The sequence below is a fragment of the Sapajus apella genome, unplaced genomic scaffold (genome assembly GCF_009761245.1).
Source record: "Sapajus apella isolate SASKATOON/1434 unplaced genomic scaffold, GSC_monkey_1.0 scaffold63, whole genome shotgun sequence".
In the NCBI taxonomy this organism is placed as follows: Eukaryota; Metazoa; Chordata; class Mammalia; order Primates; family Cebidae; genus Sapajus; species Sapajus apella.
The window spans coordinates 8,535,027-8,550,541 of record NW_022437003.1 but is presented as its reverse complement, the minus strand read 5'-3'; the positions used below and the strand labels follow the sequence as shown (position 1 = coordinate 8,550,541).

The window sequence follows — 15,515 nt, the reverse complement described above, 5'->3', positions numbered from 1 at the left end:
AGAATCACTTGAACCCAGGAGGCAGAGGTTGCAGTGAGCCAAGATTGTGCCACTGCACTCCAGCCTGGGTGACACAGCAAGACTCCATCTCAAAAAGCAAACAACAACAAACGGATGCTTGGCATATGGTTGGAGCTTAATAAATATTTACTGGATAGGCCAGGTGTGGTGGCTCAGGCCTGTAATCCCAGCACTTTGGGAGGCTGAGGTGGGTGGATCACAAGTCCAGGAGTTCCAGACCAGCCTGGCCAATAGGGTGAAACCCCGTCTCTACTAAAAATACAAAAAATTAGCCTGGCACAATGGCAGGTGCCTGTAATTCCAGTTACTCTGGAGGCCGAGGCAGGAGAAACACTTGAACCGAGGCAGCAGAGGTTGCAGTGGGCTGAGTTTGTGCCACTGCACTGCAGCCTGGGTGAGAGTGAGATTCCATCTCAAAGAAAAAGAAGGCAATTTTCAATGTCTCTTCTAGATGTAGTAGACTAGGTAGTTTGGACCAACCCTCCTTCTGAGGATAACTAAAAACTGAACAAAAATATAAGCAAACAAATAAATTTTAAAACTCTAGACAAAATGTTTAAATATTTTTTCTTACTGTACTGGACAGCAAATAAGATAGTAAAAAGGTGTGGCATGGTGGCTCATGCCTATAATCCCAGCACTTTGGGAGGCCATGGCAGGTGGATCACTTGAAGTCAGGAGTTTGAGACCAGCCTGGCTAACATGGCGACACCCCGTTGCTACTAAAAATACAAAATTAAGCCGGGTGTGGTGGCATGCGCCTATAATCCCAGCTACTCAGGAGCCTGAGGCAGGAGAATCGCTTGAACCTGGGGGACGGAGGTTGCAGTGAGCAGAGATCACAGCACTTTACTCTGAGACCAGCCTGGCCAGCATGGTGAAACCCCGTCTCTACTAAAAATACAAAAATCAGCCAGTTGTGGTGGCAAGCACCTGTAATCCCAGCTACTTGGGAGGCTGAGGCAGGAGAATTGCTTGAACCTGTGAGGCAGAGGTTGCAGTGAGCCAAGATCACGCCATCACACTCCAGCCTGGGCGACGAGAAACTCCATTTCACACACACACACACACACACACACACACACACACACACACACGCCTCTAGAACAAAATCCATATTACCTCCAAATAAGCAACAATTGAACTCACACCTTACACACTTTACATCTCAACAAAAATAATGGAATCCAGTAGACAATGGAATATGTTCAAAGTGCTGAAGAAAAAGAATCGCCAATCGAGAATTCTATATGGAGCAAAAAGATCCTTCCATAGAGACATGTTCACACAAAAAGTAACAAAGAATTCAGCACCAACAGATCTCCATTACAGAAAATACTAAAAGGTATTCTTTAGGTAGAGGGAAAAAAAATGAATCTAGATCAAAGTTTGTAGATAGAATTCCTCAGGGAGGAAGGAAGAGGAATAAAAATGGCAGATATGTGGTAAATCTAAGTGAATATTGGCTATAGGCACTAATATTTAAAATGTTCTGTTGGATTTTTTTTTGTTTTTTTTTTGAGACACAGTCTCACTCCGTTGCCTAGGCTAGAGCGCAGTGGCGTGATCTCAGCTCACTGCAACCTCTGTCTCCCGGGTTCAAGTAATTCTCTTGCCTCAGCCTCCTGAGTAGCTGGGATTACAGGCACGCGCCACCATGCCCAGCTAAATTTTTGTATTTTTAGTAGAGACAGGGTTTCACCATGTTGGCAAGGCTGGTCTCTAACTTCTGACCTTGTGATTTGCCTGCCCTGGACTCCCAAAGTGCTGGGGTTACAGGCGTGAGCCACCGCACCTGGCCTCTGGATTTTATACACATGCAGACACACAAAACCACACATACATAATTAAAGTACCAAAAAAAAAAAAAACCCTTTAAAAGTAGTAAATTTCCATGGATTGCGGCTTTTCTACTTTATCTCCTTTGTGAACTCTGATTGATCTAGTTCTGATAGCTTCTAGAATGACAGACTTTACTGGACCCATACAAAGCATGTTTTTAGAAGAGACAGCTAGAGTACATTCATATGGCAGCCTGTAGGCATGAACCCATACACGTGTGTATTACTACTGTTCTGGGCTATAGTTATAACATGAAGCAAGCTAATTTTTTTTTTTTTTTTTTTTGAGATGGAGTCTTGCTCTGTAGCCCAGGCTGGAGTGCAGTGGTGTGATCTTGGCTCACTTCAACCTCTGCCTCCAGGGTCCCAGTTCAAGCAATTCTCCTACCTCAGCCTCCCAAGTAGCTGGGATTACAGGAACCAGTCATTATGCCCAGCTAATTTTTGCATTTTTTAAGTAGAGACGGGGTTTCACCATATTAGCCAGTCTGGTCTTGAACTCCTGACCTCGTGATCCACCTGCCTCGGCCTCCCAGAGTGCTGGGATTATAGGCATGAGCCACTGCTCCCGGCCAACAAGCTAAAATGTTTTGAGTGCCTACTCTGTCAAGCTCTCAGGTACAAACTTTACAAAAAATATTTCGTTTAAAGTTCACGATATACTAATGAGACAAGTATTGCTATTCCAGTTTTATAAATTTTACAAATAGTCACAGAGAGATGAAGTCACTTGCCTGATATCATAGCTATTGGCCGTTAGGTTTGAAATTGCATCCCAGTCTTTGATCCCCAAACCCATTTTCTTTTTTCTATGCCTCCTGACCTCTAGCCTTGTGAGCAAAAATATTACAATGCCACCAAGAAGAGATGAACTGGGCCAGGGACGGTGGCTCATGCCTGTAATCCCAGCACTTTGGGAGGCCGAGGTGGGCAAATCACCTGAGGTCAGGAGTTCGAGACCAGCCTGACCAACATGGAGAAACCCTGTCTCTACTAAAAATGCAAAAAACTAGCTGAGCGTGGTGGTGCATGCCTTAATCCCAGTTACATGGGAGGCAGAGGCCAGAGATCGCTTGAACCCAGGAGGCGGAGGCTGTGGTGAGCCAAGATCATGCCATTGCACTCCAGCTGGGCAACAAGAGCAAAACTCCATCTTAAAAAAAAAAAAAAAAAACAAAGAGAGAGAAATGAACTTAGCATTCCCACTACCCACCAACAGTGTGGCTACTGCCTGAAATAAGTAAGATCCAATGGCAGGAGCTCATGGATTTGTTTTCATGGAACAGAAGATTGTGATGTCATGTTTGCCTTACGGCCACTCATACAATTCTGGTTACGTTGTATAAGTGTGTGACACTATTCAATTTCAGAACTACATTTATATCACACACAAACATATACGTGCATATATACCTAGACAAATATACTTACAAGTTACAGTATCAGATGGGGATGCCCAATGTATTCTAAGTAAGAGGACCAGTCTGGAACTGGCTCCATAGATCCTCTCCCAAACCTCTTAGAACCATTAACAGCATAAACTGAACAGAAGGAAACAAATCCTACATCAAGTGGAGACTGTCTTGCTGCATTTCCAAGTCACAAAAATAAAGCTCTCCAGTGTTAATACCGATCTCGTAAGACTCTCCTCTAGAGCTGCAGTTTGCTTATTCTTGCCCAATACCAGGAAGAGGTAATGTGACATTCAGAAGACCAGAAGCTTTATTTCCAAACATGTCAGCCTCTTTTCTGGCTTTGTGCGTTCCACATTATATACACTTCGCAGGGCAGGCAATATTTAATTTTCTGAAAATAACATCTACTGTATGCTTATAGATAACTCTGTCTGAGGATGTCCATGTTACCAAGTATCTGTAGCCTCATTAAGAAATGTCTACAAGCCTTTTATAACAGTAATATAATTGATTCCTGCAAAAGCCAGGATACAGATGGACACGTTTGCCACTAAAGACTTCATAATGTTGTTGGATATTCTGAAGGCCTTTCCACATCACAAAACTCCGAAGACACCACTCTTGTAATCCCAGCGCATTGGGAGGCTGAGGTCCAACCATGACATAGCAAAAGAATGAACATAGCTAACTCAGTTTTTGTTTAAAGGGTTTTACCCTTTCCTGCAAGTAGGCTAGGATAATTTTAGAGCACCGAGATAATATACACAAACAAGAATCATGTACTTTTAAAAACTAACTCTGGGATTAAAGGGGAAGCATATGTTGTTAAACACTGACAGGAGCATCGTGACATGAACAAGGACAAAGACGTTCCCAACCTCCTCAAACCCTCACTGGTGCCCAAATGTCTGCAGTCCTCAGCCTCCTCGATACCAAACCCCCTGTCTCCCCCAGAGCCCCCTCCCATAAAAACCCTCCAACAAGCCTAAAATATTGGAGATGGTACTTTATTTTTTTAAATTATTTTTTTGAGATGGAGTCTTGCTCTATCGCCCAGGCTGGAGTGTAGTGGCACAATCTCAGCTCAATGCAACCTCCGCCTCCTGGGTTCAAGAGAGTCTCCTGCCTCAGCCTCCCAAGAGGCTGGGACTACAGGCATCCGCCACCTGGTTAATTTTTGTATTTTTTAGTAGAGACGGGGTTTCATCATATTGGCCAGGCTGGTCTCAAACTCCTGACCTCAGGTGATCCACCCACCTGGGCCTCCCAAAGTGCTGGGATTACAGGTGTGAGATACTGTGCCCGGCCTGGAGATGGTACTTTAGAATGCTAGCTCATCATCTTCTCAATATTGCTGGCTTTCCCAGTAAACCTGCTTTCCTCTCACCAACCTCATCTCTCATATTTGGCTTTTGAGTGGTGAGCAGCCACACCTGAGTTTGGTTACCGAGGTGGGAGGGTCACTTGAGCTCCCGCGCCACTCCAGTCTGTGTGCCACAGCAAGACCCTGTCTCTAAAAACCAAACCAAACTCCAAGTCTCCAAAGACAGGCCTTAGAGTTAAATGCTGCGGTGTGAATCATAGCCAGAATAGCCTACCGAAAAATTCATGAGAGAAAAGTGATTGAGAGAGAGAATACTTGAGATTTACACTAAAATAGGATGATGTTAATGGTTTTTTTTTTTTTTTTTTTTTGAGACAGTCTTGCTCTGTTGCCCAGGTTGGAGTGGAGTCGCACCGTCTCGGCTCACTGCAATCTCTGCCTCCTGAATTCAAGCGATTCTCCTGCCTCAGCCTCCCGAGTAGCTAGGATTATAGCCATGCACGACCATGCCTGGCTAAGTTTTAATATTTTTATAGAGACGCGGTTTCACCATGTTGGCCAGGCTGGTCTCGAACTCCTGACCTCAGGTGATCCGCTAGCCTCAGCCTCCCAAAATGCTAGGCTTACAAACATGAGCTATTGCATCTGCCTGTCCTGTTAATGGAATTTATGTTAACCTAGATAGGCTTGGGAGATTCTTTTTTATCACTTCAAAGGCTTCTCTTTGTTTCTTTTTGCCTAAAATCTGGCTTTGCTTTCTACCAAAGGAGCTGTGTCATCCTGCGAAAAGGTGCCGTGACCAGATACCAGCCAGGTCCATAAAAGCTGAGGTAGGAACGGAAGATTATTCAGACAATCTGATCATTGTAGGCACAGATCGGATAGCCTGTCAGGCCAATGCTAGTTTTGTTCTCACTAATTAGTTAGTTTGAGCTATCTAGACAATGTGCTTTTCCCCCCTTGGGGTCTGAATGTATGTGAAGGAAAATAAGTTTTTTCCCTTTCTTTGGTGAAAGTTAAAATCTTGTTACACACATCTCAAATAAGTATACTCAAGTATTCATAGCAAATCTATTTTTATAATTAGGTTTGTCATAAGGATATAAACTTTTTGATCATTAACAGTTAATGAAGAAATCTCACTGAGGGGTTTTTCAGTGAGAATATATATAATCAAATCTGTTGCTTGAAATTCCTTTGGAGAGGAGCCTTCTCCATCTCAAAACACGCTGTCAATGCCAGCGGGGACTGTTCTGGACGTGAAACAGAGACGGTGTGATTTTGTAAGGTGATGTCATCTTCATCTGGAACAATGAGTCTGTGAATTCCTTGAATTTGAGACCCATGTGGGTGTTTCCTATAATGCCAAGGAGCTTCAAAATATTCTTATTGTTTTTTGAGACAGAGTCTTGCTCTGTTGCCCAGGATGGAGTGCAGTGGCATGATCTCGGCTCACTGCAACCTCCGCCTCCTACGTTTAAGCAATTCTCCTGCCTCAGTCTCCCGAGTAGCTGGGACTACAGGCATGAACCACCACATCTGGCTAATTTTTATATTTTTAGTAGAGACGGGGTTTCACTGTGTTGGCCAGGCTGGTCTTGAACTCCTGACCACAAGTGATCCAGCTGTCTCGGCCTCCCAAAGTGCTGGAATTACAGGCATGAGCCACCTCACCTGGCCTCAAAATATTATTGAGTGTTCCTAATGCCACACTTTAGGCTTTGCAGTTTTAATAAAAGTTGAATAAGTACACACTGAGTACCTCCTAAGTGTAGGAACCTTAGAAGAGTGCCTATTGGTTAAGACCTAGTTTCTGGCCTGCCTTGAGGAGACAGAACACACATGCAAAAACAAAACACTTCACAGGGGTACATCTGGACACTGGTGACCACACTCTCCGATGACGTCCACGCAGATGTCGAATGGACAACTTAAACTTAACGCGACCTAAAACACATCAGACCTCCCAATGTGCCCCTGCCCGGAGGCCGTCCCATGTTCTTCCCCATCTCCATAAATGGCATCCCATTCTTCCGGCTGTTCAATCGAGGACTGGGGAATTACGCTTTCTTCCGTTCTTTCTCTCACATCACATACATCCCAATTGTAAGCAAACTGTATGGGTTCCTTTTCCAAATATACCCAGAATGAGACTATTTTTCACTACCTCCACCACCTCTGTCCTAGCCAAGCTGCGTCTCACTTGCTCAGTCTCCACAAAAAGCCTGATGTGGTCTGCGTGAGCCCCTTCCTCCCTACACTGAGCAACAGGGGTCTCCTTGCTGGTCCTTTAACCCCACTTCCGCCTTCCTCTGGGCACCTGCTGCTCTCTTCATTCATTTGGAATCTTTTTTGTCCCACGTACTGTTGCCACCCACTCTTCTTTTCAGAGAGAACTTCCCTGACAGCTCTATTTAAAATAACAACCCTCTAGTTTCCATAGCTGCTTTTTTCTGAATTTTGAGACAGGGCCCAGGCTGGAATGCAGTAGCACGATCATGGCTCACTGCAGCCTTGACCTCCTGGGCTCAAGGGATCGTCCTGCCTCAGCCTCCTAAGTAGCTGGGGCCACGTGCATGTGCCACCATGCCCAGCTAATTTTTTGTGGATGATAATGATGATTATTATGTAGAGATGGAGGCTTGCTATGTTGGCCAGGCTAGTCTCGAACTCTTGGCCTCAAATGTCCTCTCGCCTCGGCCTCTCAAAGTGCTGAGATTACAAGTATAAGCCACCTAGCCTGGCCCTTTATCCTCTTTATACCAGGGATCCCCAACCCCCAGGCAACGGACTGGTGGAAGTCCATGGCCTGTTAGGAACTGGACTGCACAGCAGGAGGTGAGCGACCATTCCCGACTGAGCGCCTTCTCCTGTCTGATCAGCAACAGCATTAGGTTCTCACAGGAGCATGAACCCTGTTATAAACTGTGCATACAAGGAATCTAGGTTGCACACTCCTTATGTGAATCTAACTAATGCCTGATGATCTGAGGTGGAACAGTTTCATTCCCAAACCATCCCCCTCCCTCTTCCCATCCTGTGGAAAAAACTGTCTTCCACAAAACCAGTCCCTGGTGCTAAAAGGGACGGGTTATCTTTTTATGCATTCTTTTTATTTACTTGTATACTTGTCTGTTTCACCTCTTTCCCCAAACTCAATGTTCTATCCCCAGAGTCTAAAATACTTCCTGGCAAGTAATAGGTGCTCAGTTAAAATCTGAAAGAATAAATAGTTCTGTTTGCCTTCTGCATGGAAAAACATTGCAATGGCATAACGGGACAACAGGTGGCAATAGAGGGCCTGCCTGCCTTTTTTTTTTTTTTTTTTTTTTTTTTTTTTTTTAAACCAGCCAGGACTGAAGTGAGCTATGGTCTCCCCCAGGGAGAGGAGCAGGGCTTTCTCCAAGGCGTGGCTTACCCCTCACAGGCAGCTGTCTCGGGCGAGCCATAGCCGCCTCACGTTGCTGAGGTTGTCATGAGTTTATTGAATCATACTTCAGTTATTTTCTCTCCACTCTTGTTCCTACAGCTGTGCTAGTAATCATTAAGTCATTTTATGATTAGTAATCATTAAGTCATTTTATGATCTTGCTGGGGTTCCACACATTTTCCAGAATGGTCCTTGATGAAATCCCAATGAAAATAAAGTCATAGGAGCAGTACCACAGATAACCACAGCATGTTACATAATGCCTGACAGCTCCATATAGCCCATTTTTTCATCCAATAAATATATCCTGTTTCAAACACCCTAAGCAGTCTATAGGACGAAATGTGAACGTGGATGGCCTTTATACCTTTTTCTTTTTCTTTTTTTTTTTTTTTTTTTTAATTTGAGACAGAGTCTTGCTCTATTGCCCAGGCTGGAATGCAGTGGAGTGATCTCAGCTCGCTGCAACCTCTGCCTCCTGGCTTTAAGCAATTCTCCTGCCTCAGCCTCCCAAGTAGCTGGGATTACAGGTGCCTGCCATCATGCCTGGCTAATTTTTTGTATTTGGTAGAGATGGGGTTTCACCATGTTGATCAGGCTGGTCTTGAACTCTTGACCTCGGGTGATCCACTCACCTTGGCCTCCCAAAGTGCTGGAATTACAGGTGTGAACCACCGCACCCAGGGATGGCCTTTGTACTTCTGTCAGCTTGAGGACCCTCTATCTTTCATCTCTGGATGCCCTGTCATCAGCACCTCTTGCGTTTGGGGGTGGATCGCTTCCCACCCTCCTCCACTCTTTCCCTCCCTCCTCCCGCTGCTGCCAGCACACCCATTTGCTCACCACTGCAGTTAGAAGAGCTCTGCCTACCCCTTCCTCCCTCCAGCCCCCTAAACGGACTCCTCTAAAACCATTGCTTCCAACTCCCATTTTGGACAAAGAAACCCAGGTAGGGAGACAACACAGACTCACTATTTATTCAAAGTTACTTTCCTCATCTGGCTAATGACTGGCTTTTAAGAAAAATTTTAGCTCCTCTGTAGGAAAATTCAATAAAATTCCTTTCACCACTTAGTCAATAACTACCGTATCTAAACACTATGCACATACACGCATATTTATGCTGTTTGATTGTATATTTCAATCTTAGATTGGTGCTATGTCTATATACACACATATGTACATATCACCAAAAACAAGATAGGAAACAAAACGTCTGTTGTTTAAATATGTCTCCCTTTTCCTTCACAAGAGTCCCTGTTTTCACAAATTGCAAAGGGCATCTGTTTGAAAAACATTTTTTCGTGACACTATCCCAGACACACACATTTTGCCTGTTGCTGGGAGCAATGAAATGTCTCGGAAGCTAGGTTTCAGTGAGTATGTTTTGTTTTTCGTGATATTAATGAAATTGGACATTCTTGACTTTGTCTGCAAGTGAAATTCTTGGTCTTGTTTCACCTGCAGAGAAAGGTAGGTCTGCTTTCCTGGATGGTGAGCCTGCATGGTTATATTCGCAGCATGAAAAAAATCAGAAAACCCCGTCTCAGGGATGAAGGGGGTAAGCAACAGACCTGTTTACTGCAATGTTTAAAAATCATTAATAAAAACAGTTGAAACTCTTTGGCTGAGTGTAAGAATATCTGTGAGTGTTCTATTTAAAACACTGAATCATGTTCACGCAAAGCCTGACTCAGTCCTTGGTGGAAGCGTTTCAGGGTGTTCAGTAAACCCACACCCTAGCACCGGAATGCCTCCTAACACAAATCCCAAATTAAAAGCTGGGTTCTTCGCACACGTGGTAGCATGGCTCACGGAGCGCCCATGTGGGAAGGCCCTGTGGGGAGGCTCAGGGCTGGCCAGGAAGGATACTGCCCAGTGAGTGATCACAGCAGCTGTGACACGTATAGCCTGTGACACAGCTGTGACACGGTAGCCCTTATACACACAAGTTCTAGCCCAATTGCCTTCCTTTTCCAGGGTCTTAAAATGTGTGCCTTAGACAGGGCAGGGTGGCTCATGCTTGAATCCCAGCACTTTGAGGGGCTGAGGGCGGGATCACCTGAGCTCAGGAGTTCAAGAGCAGTCTGGGCAACATGGCAAGATCCTGTCTCTACAAAAAAGTACAAAAATTAGCTGAGCGCCTGCAGTCCCAGCTACTAGGGAGGCTGAGATGGGAGGATAAGAGCTCACTGCTTGAGCCTAGGAGGTCAAGGCTGCAGTGAGCTATCACGGTGCCTCTGCACTCCAGCCTGGGCAACAGAGCAAGACCTTGTCTCAAAAAAAAAATGTGCCTTAAAGAACAACGTCATAATATTCAGTGCTAAAAAGAAATGAGCTATCAGAGCAACAGAAAGACAGGGAAGAACCTGAAATGTGTATCGCTAAGTGAAAGACGCCGATGTGCAAAGGCGACACACTGTATGATTCCAACTGCACGGCATTCTAGAACAGGCAGAACTATGGAGGGAGTAAAAGCATCAGTGGGTGCCAGGGTTTAAGGTGGGGTGTGAGGGACGCTTCATTGGTACATAAGGTATTTTTAGGGTGGTATAGCTGTTCTGTATGATACTGTCATGCTGGATACACGATGACACTCACAGCATGTACAATACAAAGAATGAACTGTCATATAAACTATGGACTTTAGTTAAAAATAAGGTATCAGGTCAGGCGTGGTGGCTCACACCTGTAATCCCAGCACTTTGGGAGGCCAGGGTGGGTGGATCACAAGGTCAGGAGATCAAGATCATCCTGTCTCTACTAAAATACAAAATATTAGCCAGGCATGGTGGCGTGAGCCTATGATATCCCAGCTATTTGGGAAGCCGAGGCAGGGGAATCGCTTGAACCCAGGAGACAGAGGTTGCAGTAAGCTGAGATCGCGCCACTGCACTCCAGCCTGGTGACAGCACGAGGCTCAAAAAAAAAAAAAAAAAAAAAAAAAAACCAAATATTGTATCAGTGCTCATCAGTTGTAGCCAATGTATCACACCAATGCAAGATTTTCAAAACAGAGAAAACTGTTATGTGTGTGAGACCTCTCTCTACTTCTGTAAACCTAAAACTGCTTTAAACAATAATCTTTAATTTTTTGTTTAAAATACTATAAACAATGGTCTGAGACAATAAATGTAGCTTTATGCACTTGTAGCACATAAAGTTTAAAGGAGGGCATTTTTCTTCTTTTTTGTTTTTTTGAAAGGTACAAAGACCCACAAACAAAAATGTGGTTTCACAGAGTTTCTCCACCGGAGCCTTTCCAGCATGAGAACAGACGGGAGGTGTATATTACCAAGAACTGTAGCACAAGCCCAGCGCTGGGCTCTGCACACAGGGCACTCACCGACTATCTATTTTTTTTTTGATACATTAGGATTCATTGCCACCAGCACGGCATATTCAAGGTTGGCAAGTGGGTCTGCCTTGGCTGTGAAGGGACTGACTCTACAGGCTCATGTGCCACTCGCATGAGGGCCTTGGCTATTTTTAGGCGCCCGCTAATCCATTCAATGCATAACGATACCACCGATGACTCACAGCCCACAGCAGTCAAACTAAAAAATACTAGAATGAAAGGAGAGCCATCGGTAGACACACAGTTAAGTACATCATGATAACAACCGCCGTACAAGCAGGCACGCTGACACCCACGCCGGGACAGTCGGGAGGAGGAAATGGCACTGAATATTAAGCAGACACGAAGTCAGGGAAGCAGTCACCTCGGGAGGCGCTGGGAAGAGACAGACGGCCCTAATAACACGCAGAGCCTGGCATTTAAGAAAGAAGCAAAGGAACGTGTCAGCCCAGAGCACTTTACCAATACATTTTACAACTCCACTGAGCAAATGCTGTGTACTCTTCAGAGAAGCTAACGCTCGGGAGGGTGAGACAGAAGGATGGGATGAGAGAGAACACAGCCAGATGGAAGCCACAGGCTCCCCAGGTGGGGCCATCCTGGGCACGGCTGTCCCAGTGGGTACATCGCTAACAGCCTCTTGCAGGAGAGCCGCCCAGCGGCCCTTGTCTCTGCATCACTTGTCTTACTGATCCGGAGGGCTGGAGCACCCATACCTCCAACCCCCATGTCCAGCCCATGCTCGCAAATACAGACTGATACGCTCACACAGGCTAGCATGACGTCATCTAGCCTTACAAACAGGAACAGCACGAAGGGTGCTCTCCTCGGCCACTCGCAGGATTCCACCCTGAGGATTACAAGCAGGGTAAAAATTACAGGCTTACTGTGCTCACTGGAAAAGTTCAGCTTTCTTTCTTTCTTTTTTGAGATGGAGTCTCGCTCTGTCGCCCAGGCTAGAATGCAGTGGCACATTCTTGGCTCACCGCAACCTCTGGCTCCCGGGTTCAAGCAATTCCCCTGCCTCAGCCTCCTGAGTAGCTGGGACTATAGGTGTGGGCCACCATGCCTGGCTAATATTTTTTAGTAGAGACAAGGTTTCACCGTGTTAGCCAGGATGATCTCGATCTCCTGACCTTGTGATCCGCCCGCCTCAGCCTCTCACAGTGCTGGGATTACCGGCGGGAGCCACCGCGCCCGGCCGCGTTCAGCCTTCTTTCTAGGCTTTCATCAGCTGCCTCTCCTTCCATAAACTCTGTTTGGAACACAAGGCCTTTTATTTATTTTTGAGCTGTGAATAATTTTCTCAGGGCCAGAGCCATCTAAGTTGAAGCAGGGAAGGGAAAGCTACCTTTCACAAGGTCCCGGAGCTACTGATGGGTAAAGGATATGTTCAGACTCAGATTTCTCCGTTGCCAGGTCTTGCATTTTCCAAGCAGCTAACCTACTTCTACCCAAGGAGGAGGTGCAAAGCCCCATCCTTCTTTTGAGTGGCACTGACTCCCACGTTGATGCTCTCGCCTCGGGGTCCCATCTGGGATGCGCCACAGACTTATGAATAATATTAAGTGGATTATACTTGGCAGTGGGGCTCAAGGGAAGTGATTCTGTCACCCTTTGGGGCTTTCAACCAGAATCAAGGCGTGGCAAAGCAGCAACTCTCTTTCGGGCTGGGGAACGTGCCATCACCCTCCAGTGAAGAGGAAGGAGCCTTCCTTTGGTGCATGCAGTAACAATGCCTGACTCCTGGCTCTCCCCTTTCCTCCTACAGAAGCTGGGTGGGGGCCTGGGGGATGCAGAGATACTTTGCTCGTGCAGAGAAATGCTGCGCTAGGCAGGGCCATGCCACAGGGACAGTGGCAAACATGGAAAAGCGTTTTTCTCCTGCACGGCCTCATCTGGAGCGTCAGCTGGGACAACGCTGGAGGCATCTTTCCACAATCTTAATGAAGAATTCAGCTCCTTAAAAATAATCCCTAAACTACACACCCCTCAGTTTTATAAGAGACGGCCTTAGTTCCCATGAGATCGATGTGCCACACAGCGTGAGGTCAGTACGTGTTCATCCTAAAGCCATTCTTGGTTTTTGGTTAACTGACACCAATAAATTTTTACAAGGGCTGTGCTATTCTGGAAAGTATAAAACTGTAGCACTAAAACCACGGAGGAGTCTAAAGAGATTATCTCCTATAAAGAATCACATGTGGCCAGGAGCCGTGGCTCATGCCTATAATCCCAGCACTTTGGGAGACCAAGGTCAGTGGATCGCTTGAATCCAGGAGTTCCAGACCAGCCAGGGCAAGACAGCGAAGTTCTGTCTCTACAAAAAATACAGTAAATTAGCTGGGTGTAGTGGCATGCACCCGTAGTCCCAGCTACTGGGGAGGCTGAGGCGGGAGGATCAATTGAGTCCGTGAGGTTGAGGCTGCAGTGAGCCAATGATCCCACCACTGCGCTTCAGCATGGGTGGCAGGGCAAGACCCTGTCTCAAAATGAGGAAACAAACAAAATAAACCCCGCAGAAAACCAAAACTCATTTGCCTGGTTTTAGAGAGGAGAGAGCTGCAGCTCAGAGACGTGAAGTAACTTGTCCTGCTAGAGACTCAAAGCCGCACACCTGGGTGTCTCAGCACCCCATCATCTGACACTGTTTTCCCTGGGAGTGTGACGCTCGGGGGTCTTACGAGGTCAGGCATCCTCAGGACTCTGTTCATGTAGGATTTATGCCTCAAGTCACCATGCCATCTGTTTTGTAGAAAACCATCTCTTCTTCCACAACTTCCCCAATCAGGTTTGTGATTTTGCTTATTAAGCTCAACAATTCGCACATTTCTGAATTTCTCTGTGGGTGCACTGTCAGCGATGTCTAACCAGTTGAGAAGCCCTGGAAGGTCCTTCAGGCTCGGGGAGAAAACCCCTCCTGGAGGCACTGCGGACGGAGGGAAGGATGCAGCCTTTGGAACCTCAATTAAGTCCAGAGATGAGTTCTCTCTCTGCCTTCCATCTCCCCCTCTCTGTTCTCTCTTTCAGTCTCCACTGACTCTGAACCTGTCACTTGTGGCAAACACAGCTGGTGGAGTATTTTAGCTGTGATGATGTCAGCTGATTTCTGATAGGCTCCTCGGTAAAGTGACAAATCTGGTTGCGTCAGGGCCTTGCACTTTTGTTTCTACAGCATGAAGCCCCAGCTGCCTTTTCAGCAGGTCTCAGCGCGCTTGCCTTTCCTTGCGGGAGCCCTTCCCAACACGCAGCACAGCCACACGGGGCCGACCCCACGCACCTGCCAACAGGCCCTGACTACACTTCTACCTGCTCGTCGGCACCCCGGCTTCAGCAGAGAGACTCAGTGATCTCACTATGGGGAAAAACATGAGAACAGGGCTCTGACTTCACAGGGAAGCCAATTTATCATGTAATCATTAATTTTGCAAAGTTTAGAGTAGGGAAAAACACACCTAGATTCTTCCTGTCCAAACAGAAGAGGGCTGTAAGGAACTGGGCATGTTGGCTCACTCCTGTAACCCCAGCACTTTAGGAGGCTGAGGCAGCGGGGGATCACCTGAGATCAGGAGTTCGGGACCAGCCTGGCCAATATGGTGAAATCCCGTCTCCACTAAAAATACAAAAATTAGTAGGGGGTGGTGGTGCTGTCCTGTAGTCCCAGCTACTTGGGAGGCTGACGCAGGAGAATCACTTGAACCCAAGAGGCAGAGGTTGCAGTGAGCCAAGATCGTGCCACTGCACTCCAGCCTGGGTGACACAGTGACACTCTGTCTCCAGAAAAAAAAAAAGAAGAAGAGGGCTCTGGGGCTCTCGGAGCCTGCACCCTGCAGAGGCTGCCAGGTCCAGGAGGTGCGGCCCACAGCCGAAGTGACTGCCCTCATTCTCAGGCTGACAGAGATGCTGGCCTTTCTAAACAAAACCTCTTTTCACACCTCCTCTGTTCGCAAACAAGTTTTAAGGATTCTAAGTACCATGGCAATGACTCTTCACTGATGGGTTTATTTTCCGTGTTACACCTGGAGTCTGTGAAGAGTCAACTTTGCTCAAGGCAGTTCATTTTCTTTTTCCTAGTATTCACCCCTAATTCATGCAGGAAGTAAACAGCAACTACAGAGGGGTAGTG

At 46.3% G+C, this 15,515-nt stretch overlaps 1 protein-coding gene across 9 annotated transcripts in view; it reads right to left on the bottom strand.

Annotated features, from left to right (window-relative positions):
* ATXN1 (ataxin 1) overlaps positions 1 to 15,515 on the bottom strand; it is a 455,843-nt gene that overhangs the window by 8,561 nt on the left and 431,767 nt on the right. The window lies entirely within an intron of this gene.